Source organism: Idiotropiscis lumnitzeri, unplaced genomic scaffold (genome assembly GCF_059441095.1).
Source record: "Idiotropiscis lumnitzeri isolate Australia: NSW breed Sydney's pygmy pipehorse unplaced genomic scaffold, RoL_Ilum_1.0 HiC_scaffold_424, whole genome shotgun sequence".
Classification (NCBI taxonomy): Eukaryota; Metazoa; Chordata; class Actinopteri; order Syngnathiformes; family Syngnathidae; genus Idiotropiscis; species Idiotropiscis lumnitzeri.
Genome location: NW_028283961.1, coordinates 7,864 through 18,246, shown reverse-complemented (window position 1 = coordinate 18,246; position 10,383 = coordinate 7,864). Strand labels below are relative to the sequence as shown.

At 39.8% G+C, this 10,383-nt stretch overlaps 1 long non-coding RNA gene across 2 annotated transcripts; it reads right to left on the bottom strand.

The window, feature by feature from the left end:
- Positions 1-3,231: 3,231 nt before the first annotated feature.
- Positions 3,232-10,059, bottom strand: LOC148314124 (uncharacterized). 2 transcript variants are annotated; one of them, XR_015841954.1, is made up of 7 exons: positions 9,918-10,059; positions 9,144-9,263; positions 8,410-8,544; positions 6,971-7,159; positions 4,581-4,676; positions 3,466-3,682; positions 3,232-3,361 (listed from the first exon to the last, which is right to left on the bottom strand). It is a non-coding gene; the product is annotated as an uncharacterized LOC148314124 (long non-coding RNA). The 2 variants fall into 2 exon arrangements; XR_015841953.1 differs by having other exon boundaries at positions 3,466-3,618.
- Between the last annotated feature and the right edge of the window lie 324 nt (positions 10,060-10,383).

The following is a 10,383-nucleotide window of genomic DNA, read 5'->3' as shown; positions in this document are numbered from 1 at the left end:
AAACCTCACCTCATCTGAGAAAAAAAATACATTTAATTTTATATGAAAGTGAATAAAAGCATTCCAACAATAATATTTGTCTTTGAAAACCACAGTGTTTAGAAAATAAAACATTAACAAGGTTTATTCATTAAATTTTTTTCAAGTTCGGCGGCCCGGATTAAAACTTTTAACGGGCCGCATGTGGCCCCCGGGCCGTAGTTTGCCCTCGCCTGGCCTAGGGCATAAACACATACATGTAATATCCAATCCGCTTATTCTCACAAGGATAGCGTGCTGGAGCCTACCCAGCTGTCAACGGGCAGTAGGCGGGGCACACCCTGAAGTGGTTGCCAGCCAATCGCAGGGCACGCAAAGACGAACAACCATCTGCGCTCAAACTCACTCACAAATGCAACCTCCACACAGGAAAGCTGGGTCCCGGGATCGAACCCTGCACCTTGGGACTGCGAGCCGGATGTCCTAACCAGTCTTAACTCATTAAATACTAGCCATTTTCACTGGAGCAACCCACTCAATCCCAGAGTTTTCCTGGGTTTTGACTAATATTGCAAGGCCCACAGAATATTGTATTCTAATGCTATATAGACATGGAGCACACCCGAAGAAAGATGAGACTCTCTTCTTTCAACAGAAAAAAAATGTTTGTTCCTATCTTTTTCCATTCTTGAACAATCGGCATTTGAAAATAGCTAAATTTCATGAAAACTCCAATCCCTGGGGAAAAAACTGAGAAAATGAGCTTTTTGTAAACTGATGCATTTTGACCATAATTTGAACTTTGACACTATTATTTATGGCTTTTATGACACCTCTAACATCTAAATAATGCATGCCTTCTATAAAATAACAAAAAAAAGCACAAAAAATATGTTTTTGATAAAATAAATTTATTTGCACATAACACTAAACGACTGAACTGTTGAACTATGTACAAAAATGAAATACATCAGTGTCATACATACTTTTTTTTTGTGTGATATAAAATAAAACAGTTGCCTTGATGCAAGGGCACACAACATAGTTCACACCACATTCTTGTTTCACTCCGTTTGCCTTTGCGCAAACAGACCCGACACTTTCGTTGTGGTCTGGCTTTGCTGGTCCGTGGAAAATAGGCGAGCTTGTGTTTGTCCACTGGGGTTTGTGTGAAAATAATTGTCTGGGAAGTGATTGCTGGCATCCGCGATGTGCTGCAGAAGCTCATCCGTGAGAAACAGCTGCAGGAAATCAGCTGGCTCCTCAGACTCCAAATTCAGTGGTCCAGGGGTTGCTGTAAAGTCGATTTTCCTCGGTTGCCATCCAGTGTGACGCCATCCGGAACCACTGCTTCCTGATGCACAACCTGTAAATTACAGAAATATAAACAATTGGAAATATATATTTATTGCTGCATTTTATTGCTGGCGTGTGAAGTTTCATATTATAATTTACCTTTCTTTACACCAACAAGACGAGGAGGAACTTTCTTGCCGCGGGATGCACAATCTGTGAATTTTAGAAAGTATGCATGATTACCACACCATTCAGTATTGTTGTTTCCTCGTCGGGGAGGAGATACGCTCGCGTCTAACTGCACATTTATGCGACATTTTCTGCCCGCAAGATGCATGATATGTACAATAAAAGCATGAGGGGTAAAACCACATGTTCAATGGTAACTTGCGAGCGCTTACCTCCTCGTTCGGGGGGATCTGGTGAGGACTCTCAGCTGCTTTGGCTATTGTCCGAAGGCAGGCCGCAAGGCACGCGCACCCTCTTTAGACGCCTGTTTGTTGTGACGACGACGAAGCGTCATCCTCTCAACCAAAGCGTCTCCATCGCCTTGATGCTTTTAGGAAGCTTTTTTTTTTACAAAAAAGCATTCCTCGATCGTCATTTGCTTGGAGGATTTCATTGCTAACGCTACTAATGCGACTGCTGCTAGTGCTGCCGATGCTGCTGCTACCCACGCTGCTCTCCACACTTATAAGTCTACCCCAGGATCCCGCCCCCCATTTGTACCTCTGGCGCAGATTCAAGGCGGATCTTTTGCACCTCTGCCCCCTGCTGGGTGATTTTTACATGATTCACAATGCGGACAAGGCTGATTCTCAGTCAGAGGTTGCATCAGACCCTTATGTACACTATGACGTAAAAAAGACAGGAAACGTACTTATACGTCTTTGGTAGAGGGCGCCATTGCATTAAAAGACGTCTTTGTACGTCTAAGGGAGTAAATGAGTTGAACAAAGTACAGGGTCCTTCACCTGACTACAGATGATCTTCTGGGGACTTTATTTGGTTTTAATCACTTTTGGGGTCTGTATCTATGCACACTCCCTGGTTTTGCTACCTTCCCGGGTACCACATACACACTGCTTAGTTTCTCTGCCTTCGTGGGTACCACATACATATTGCTTGGTTTCTCTGCCTTCCTGGGTACGACATACACACTGCCTGGTTTTGCTACCTTCCTGGGTACCAGTCACACAAACGTCAGACGACTCAGCACATACCGACTGTCTCAGCACTACACACTTTCACTCCAAGGCAGTGCTGTGAACCAACTTACTGACAAGAGGTAGTATTTAGAATTTTAAAAAGTGCTTGAAAGGTTTTGTTCATGTAAAACCAACAGATTATGACATTATTATTATTATTTAAATCAGTATTAAACAGCATCAGCATAGGTTAAAGATATTATACAGACTATATACGATAAAAAAATACTAAACCACCCTTGCTTTTCCGTCATTTCTTGTATAAGTTAACACACAGATGTATAACATTTGTTTATACAAATATAACGATTAAAAAGTAGCTGATTAGAGTTTTAATTTTGTATTCATTAATCTGTAATAAAAATGGACATATTTTGGTTAATAAAATTAACAAGAAATAAAAGTAAAGGGTGTTCTAATACTTTTTTCAAGATTGTCCTAACATACATTTAATGTTTACAGTATATGTCTTCGGAAGAAGCGCAGCATTAGATTTTTTTTTTTGTTCTCTCTCTTTGACTTCTGAATTTGAATTTCTGTCACAGATGTGCTTGAATTCTATTTTGGATGATTTGTGTTAAACTGCACAAATATTTGAAGAGCCATAGAATTCAAGAATCACACCAGTGCTGCTACTCCTCCGAACGGGTGAACGCCCTTGATTAACAACCTGCGTTGAGGTGGCTTTTGAGATTCGTGGTGTGGGAGAAAAATCTCTGAAGGCATTCTTAGACTTCAAGAGAGGGTCCACAATTTTCAAAGATTCACTTCCGTCTGAATCAGAGGCCTCACTTGTATCCGGAATATATTCATCTCCACTGTCATCTGAGTTGGAGTAATAATGCTTATCCATTCCAAAGTCAGCCTGTTTTTTTAATCTAAAAAACAACAACAACGAAATATAAAGGATAGAAGGCAGGAGACCAATAAAATATATGCAATTTGCTTGTAAGATTCCCTGAAATCTATATGGGTTGTTTACCTGTATACTTTTGGTCCTCCTGAGCCTTGGGATAGTAATATGGTCTGGGTCTGAGGCGCAAAGTTCAGGGGCAGGATTTGACAATGATTCGTCAGAATCTGTGTCGTTATTCCAAGGAAGATTCAGCCCATATTTTTTGTCCAAGGGAGGAGACTGGGTTGCATCAGAGTCCAAGAGAAAATTGAGAACCCATTAAATACTTAATCCCCAGAGGAATCTGCACAGAAAAAGGTCTTAATTCTATTTGAAAAAAAAAAAAAAAACTAAAATATTGATGAATGATATGACAAAATAATGTAATAACAAAATTAATTGACCGTAACAAAAAGCTCCCGGGAGGAAAACTACATTAAATGTTTTTTTAACAGGGCAGTGAAAATATTGGAAAATAAAAACGATAATAAATAAAATAATATAAAAAAAGAATTCAATGTGTATCGATGGACCCATATGAAATACTTATATCGCTATGTACTTATCAGCCATATCGCCCAGCCCAATATGTAACTGCAACTTCAAAACCTCGGGCCATAACAGGATTGTAACATGGGATGCATATCTTCATTCCTAAATTTGTAGATCCCGAGGAGGCTGCTCAATGGTCCTGGTAATCTAAACCTCAACCAATTCGGTCACAGCCAATGTTCTCCATCCTTGTTAAGAAGTTTTGAAATGATTTAATAGATATACTATTGCAAACTATACCAGAATTTTAGACATTTTAAACTTTTGATCACAATTTTACCTATTTTCTAAAAATCTGAAGAATCCACATGCCAAATCACCTGCTGTAGACACATAGGTTCTGTTCTGACAGATAATTCAGTTACAGGTTGTGTACTTAAAGCCAATAAGAGGGCAATGCAGCAGTCGACAACCTGACGAAAGCTTAAGTCTCCCAATGAGAGAACTGTAGTGGCTGGTAGGTTCTTAGATTGTAACATAGTAAAGACATATACTAGGCATAACTGTATATCATATGATGATGAGGGAAAATATTATTAGCTACGATTTATGTCCAGATATATTAGAAAACTTGTCCAACCAGCACAGGTCTATCTAACTGTAATTTTAACATCTCAAGACACGACAGGATGACCACATGATACGCATACCTCCTTTTCAGAGTCTGTCAAAACTTGAGAAGGCTGCTTCGATGTTCTGGTGGCATCAACCTCAGCCGATTCAGTCATTGTCGGTTGTCCTCCATCCTAATGAACAAGTTGAATATTAATTTAATGAATTAAAAAAAGAAAATGGATCAGAATTTTACACATTTTAGGCTTTGGCCACCCAAAACAAAAACTAACAAGTTCACGAATGAAACAAAACCAATTACTTTAGCGCATGACAATTAATCTTCAGTAGAGATATGTTGTGACTGATATTTCAGTCACAGGTTGTCTTTTGAACGCCACCAGGGGCGCAATGGAGCACAGGACAGCCAAAAGTCTTCTTGTCGGACACCTGTAGTGGCTGGTAGGTTCTAAGATTATAACATAGTAAAGGCACATACAACTCCTAACTGTATTTCATATGATAATGAAGGAAAAGATGATTAGCTATGATTTATGTCAACAATAAAAATGGCTCTACGGGGTCCCCACAAACACAAACCTGACAGTTGGGTGTCAGATGGCCAACATACCTGACACGCAATTCAACTCAACTGGACCCCACAACACAAGAAAAAGCTGAGTGAGCCTCAAACCAGACATACACATTCACTGACAAATATCCTGTGACACCAGATATATTAGAAGTCTTGTCTAATCAGCACACGTCTATCTAACTGCAATTTTAACATCTCGAGACACGACAGGATGAGTACACGATACGCATACCTCCATTTCTGAGTCTGTAAAGCCTGGAGGAGGCTGCTTCGATGTTTTAGTAGCATCATAAATTTATTGAATTAATTATATTTGAGGTTGGATTAGATTTTTACACATTTTAAGCCTTAGCCACCCAAAACAAAACATAAGCTCATGAATGAAATAAAACTAATTAATTTCGCCCATGCCAATTAATCTTCTGTAGACACGTGTTGTGACCAGTGTTGTTTTTGGCAGGCATTTTAGATTTTGTCCAAGTCATTTGGACAAAGTGCTGATTTGTTTACATCACATTTAGTCATCCCAATTCGTTATAGTTTTAGTCCAGTTTTAGTCAACGAAAACTAAAAAAAGGGTTTTAGTCCAGTTTTAATCGACGGAAACGCAAAAAAAGTTTTACCCTAGTTTTCGTCAATTTATTCACAAAGGTTTTAGTCCAAGCGGCACGGTGGCCCAACTGGTTAGCAGGATGGCCTCACAATATTGAGGTCGTAGGTACGATTCTGGCTCCGGCCTTCCTGCGTGGGTTTCCTCTGGGTAATTCGGTTTCCTCCCATATTCTTAAAACATGCATGGCAAGTTGCTTGGACACTCTAATTGCCCCTAGGCATGAGTGTGAGCGTGGATGGTTGTTCGTCTATGTATGCCCTGCGATTGGCTGGACACCAATTCAAGGGTGTACCTCGCCTACTGCCGAAGACAGCTGGGATCGGCTCCAACACCCCCCGCGACCCTAGTGAGGAGAAGCGGTACAGATAACGGATGGATGGATGGATGGGTTTAAGTCCATTTGAGTTAAAACAAGGCATTCAAGGTTTCCACCCAATAACAAAGACTTTTGGATGGACTACAAAGGATTCTTCATTACAAACAGAAAAAAGTGGCAACAGTGGAATCAATGCTCACTGCTCCAAAATAAGCAGAGAAGCAAAACATTTTGTTGGGCAACTGTCGTGGCTTTATTTCACTAAAAGCAACATAAAATAATTTATGAACCACATGCTAACAATTTTGTCTCGTCAACGAAAAAAATTCATGTACATCACGTCATGTTTTCGTCATAAAAGAACCTCGTTTAGCTTGTCATCGTCATTAAAAAAGGGGCGTTAACGAAGTATTTTCGTCATAGTCATCAGTGACGAAAACAACACTGGTTGTGACTGATATTTCAGTCCCAGGTTGTCTCCTGAACACCACCAATTGGGCAAGGGGGCGCAGGAAAGCCTGGGGTCTTCTATTTTTACAGTATAGAAAGGCTAAATATCAAATTGAAACAGTGTTTTATATCATGAATATACAGGGTTGGTGCTGGTTCTGGTAGGGAAACCACAACATAAAGATGTCCTTAATTAGTCCCACAATGGGGATATTTGCAATATGGCATATGATGGCCTAACAGGGCCACCGCCCAGAAAAGAGTAACGCAGAACTTTGTAATACTGTCACTCCCTGACCAGTTCGTTGTTCCTGAAGAGCCAAACTTTGACTCAGACCCACAAATTTGAATTACAGATAGTGGACAATGGAGAACTCCCCCAGTCAGTCAGCATGTTCAACTTCCATAGAAACCTCAACATACATTTATTAGATTGCCAAACTAATTGGAAACTACATCACCAGAACACCACAAGTGGGCTCTGTTATTGTACTTAAAGATGCATCTTACAAACCTGTGTTCTCCAAGGCCAGCTGGTCCATAGTCTTAAGTTATTTCTTCGCCAACATCAATGTCTCGGAGCGCAAACAGACAGAGGTGTGGTCTGTCCTCTGTTGTCTTCTTCTTCATTTTACAGTTGGGGTGCATGTGGTCATCATTAACCAGTCTTCCCAGACTGCCATCTTCTTGAGCGGCATCAACACTTAAAATAGATTTAAAAAAAAAAAAAAAAATTATTCAATCAATGTCAGAAATTAATCTTTGAGACAATCTTGTGTACACAAAACATAAAAATAGGAAATCCACAATTTTTAAATCTTCTAAATCAAATCATACAATAAATTTCTATTGGAATCAGGCCCTATTAACAGCTTGTCTTTGAGACTTCATGGTCTATATTTTCATTTGTACAGATTCAACGCATGAATAAAAGTAATTACCGTATTTTCGCAGTCATAAGCAAACAAAGCGCCCTGTCAGTCGATGCGTCCATTAAATGGACAAAGTACCACTCACGTCCATCAGCCCTTGTCATCAACGAGCTGTTGGAAGTGCATGTTAGCACACCCTGCTGGGCAAAGAGTGAGTTGTCCATGCTTACAATCGACCGTGACAAATACACCATCTGACTATAATGTTTGGGTGATGGTGTTGGAAAAAGCTGGACAAAGGGCAGCTGTCCACAATGTTTTAGTCTGTCTTATCATTTATGTTATTGCAAGCAAGAAACGTCCCAGGTTTAGACAACAGACAAAAAGTCCAAAGCATAACAGCACATCTCTTTAAACAGCCATGCAAATCTCTCTAAACAGCTATGGGATTGTGGGTCTCTGCTCCCAGAATGCATTGCTTGAATTAGCTAAGGCTGAGTGGCTTTTGTATTATTTTCATTTTTTTTGGGTATATTGATGGCATGAGAGATACATGTTTGTGTTAATCTTATTTCTATGTTTCATTGTTTGCTTGTATGATGAGTTTTTTATTTTTTTTTGAAACCGTGACTCTAAGGAGTGTGGTGAGCAGCCAAGTCCCTCCCCTGACGTTGCTTTGTAGGCTATTGCCAATGCACCTAATATTGGCCTGAGCCATTGTCAGCTATTGTCAATAGAGACTTGGCGTCTGCTGCAACAATGGGGTGATTGCTCATGTTATTGGGGCATAGTAGGCTGCTATCGGCTGTGTCAGTGTGGGCAGCTCTGCCAAGTTCATGCTATGCTAACAGCAGCTGTGCTATTGTCTTGTCAGGCGGTGCGTCCAGTATATGTTACAAAGACAGAAATAGCGGCCTCAACAGGTGTTGCGCCCTTTGACACGGCGCGTCTTTTGGGTGCGAAAATACGGTATACATTTTTGCTTAGAGAATGATTTTTCCCCTAACACTTATGGGATGAGTATGTGTTTATTTTTTTAAATAAAAACAAAAATAAGATAACATCTCAATCTTTGCCTCACCTCCAAAAAGACAGTGCCTCTTCCATCCATCTTCCTGCGTTGAGATTTATCAGAATCTATCAATTTTCCTCTGTACTCCATAATAAAGAATAAAGTCGTCTTTCCTGAAAGGGGCCTTGGTAAATACTCCTCGACCTAGTTAACAGGGAAATCAAGATAGCTTCGTCATATTTTTAAGCACACAAATAAGGAGTCATCATATTCATTTGGGCCACTATACTAATGTAGGGTGGTTTGAAACATTGCTTCTTGTGAGGGATAGAGCAGAGCCCTTCTTTATGATTTTAAAGGAACAGACCAGCCAAAATTCATTTTCCAGCATTGCATTAGCCAGTATGTATTAGGACTGAAAGTACAAATGTCAATGGCACCTGGTTACGTAAAAAAAAAACTTTAAGATTATTTAGTTTCATAACAATGACATACACTGTATACACAGTCATATTGGATCGCGTCACGTGATCTCTGTGACGTATAACGTGCTTTACACTAGACTATCAATATCGGACTTGTTCACCGGTCTATTGTGGTATAAAAATGCCGGAGGGCGTCATCAAGTACAGCCTTAATTTAGATCGAACTCCTACCATCAGGTTTCACGCTCACTGAAATAACTTGAAACTGACAAAGAAAAGGTCAAGACACTCTTAATGTAAAATAACCACTTAAAAAACGATGTCAGCTTGGTTATCAGAAAACAATAATATATCTTAGCAAAAGCGTTAACATCATACCTTTAAATGAGTTTATATACTTCGCTTCTAACTCTGCAGTCTTGTCCAGACCCTTGACTGCATGTTCAATAGTATCCTGCTTTGGGGACTTCCTGCATCTCAGGGAAGGCATTGTTTATTCTATAAAGAAAAAAGACAGTTTTGTGTTGAGAATTATTAATACTATAGGCTAAATGGAGTTTTAACAATATCAGTGTAAGAAAAATAAATTATAAATTAAAAAAATATCAATCCCTCCATCCCAATTAACGATTTCAAACATAATAGTTTATATTGAAGTTTAAACAACAGACAGATTTATGCAGTGTGACTACAAAAATCTTACCAAAATTGCATTCACAGTAACCTTTGCTTTAAGAATCATGTAATTAACCAGTGAACATCGTGTCTTACACAAAAATTAATGACAGAAATTATCATGGTACTTGCATTCTGTTGTTCTATAACAAAAGTGCAAGCTGTTAGCTCCGCAAAGCTAACGCAACAAGCTAGCGTCCCTCGTGCTCACATTCAATGCAAACCTGACCACCGGATGAAAATACGCGTCGGTTTAGTTCTTTAAATGAGTAAAAGCACCATGACGTTTTATAATTATTCAATGCTTAACTGGAGCTCGTCAATTATGTCGATGTAGGAGCACATGTTTGCTAGGCCAGTGTTGTAGGCCCACATCCATGGTGCTACTTTGTATAGTGTTTTCCACACAACTATCTCTAACCATGAACAAATGCACTGGAGGCATGTTTTGAATAAAAACAAACGAAAAACACTTACCTCTCCGTTTCAACAGCAGTTCGAACTTCGAAGTGGTGATATTCTCCAGCGTTAAGCACCAGCTCGAACTGCGAATAGGTCAAATTCAACAGCGTCTTTTTTCTGTCTTAATAAGGACGCGATGAGAGGAGGAGCGCTTGCCTTTTCGTCAGCACGCCCCGCGCGGGTGGTGCTGCTTTATCACTCTCTATCTGTGCCCGCCCGCCGGCATGTCGATAGAAAAATAATATTCCTTCAAACATTACTTTCATCTTCTTAACGTTTTGTAGTGAATTTAACAGGTTCATCACTTTTTTCAAATACACCAATGGAAAACAGGTCTTAATTGAGGAAACATACAAAGAGCGTCTCACAAACACCTTATGATGAGCAATGTAATTTGATCACGTTTTTTGTCACTGCCTGGACGTCGGTTCACTGGCCTGGTGGCAGTGGCTTGTAGACACTGTCACTGAGTGGGAACGGA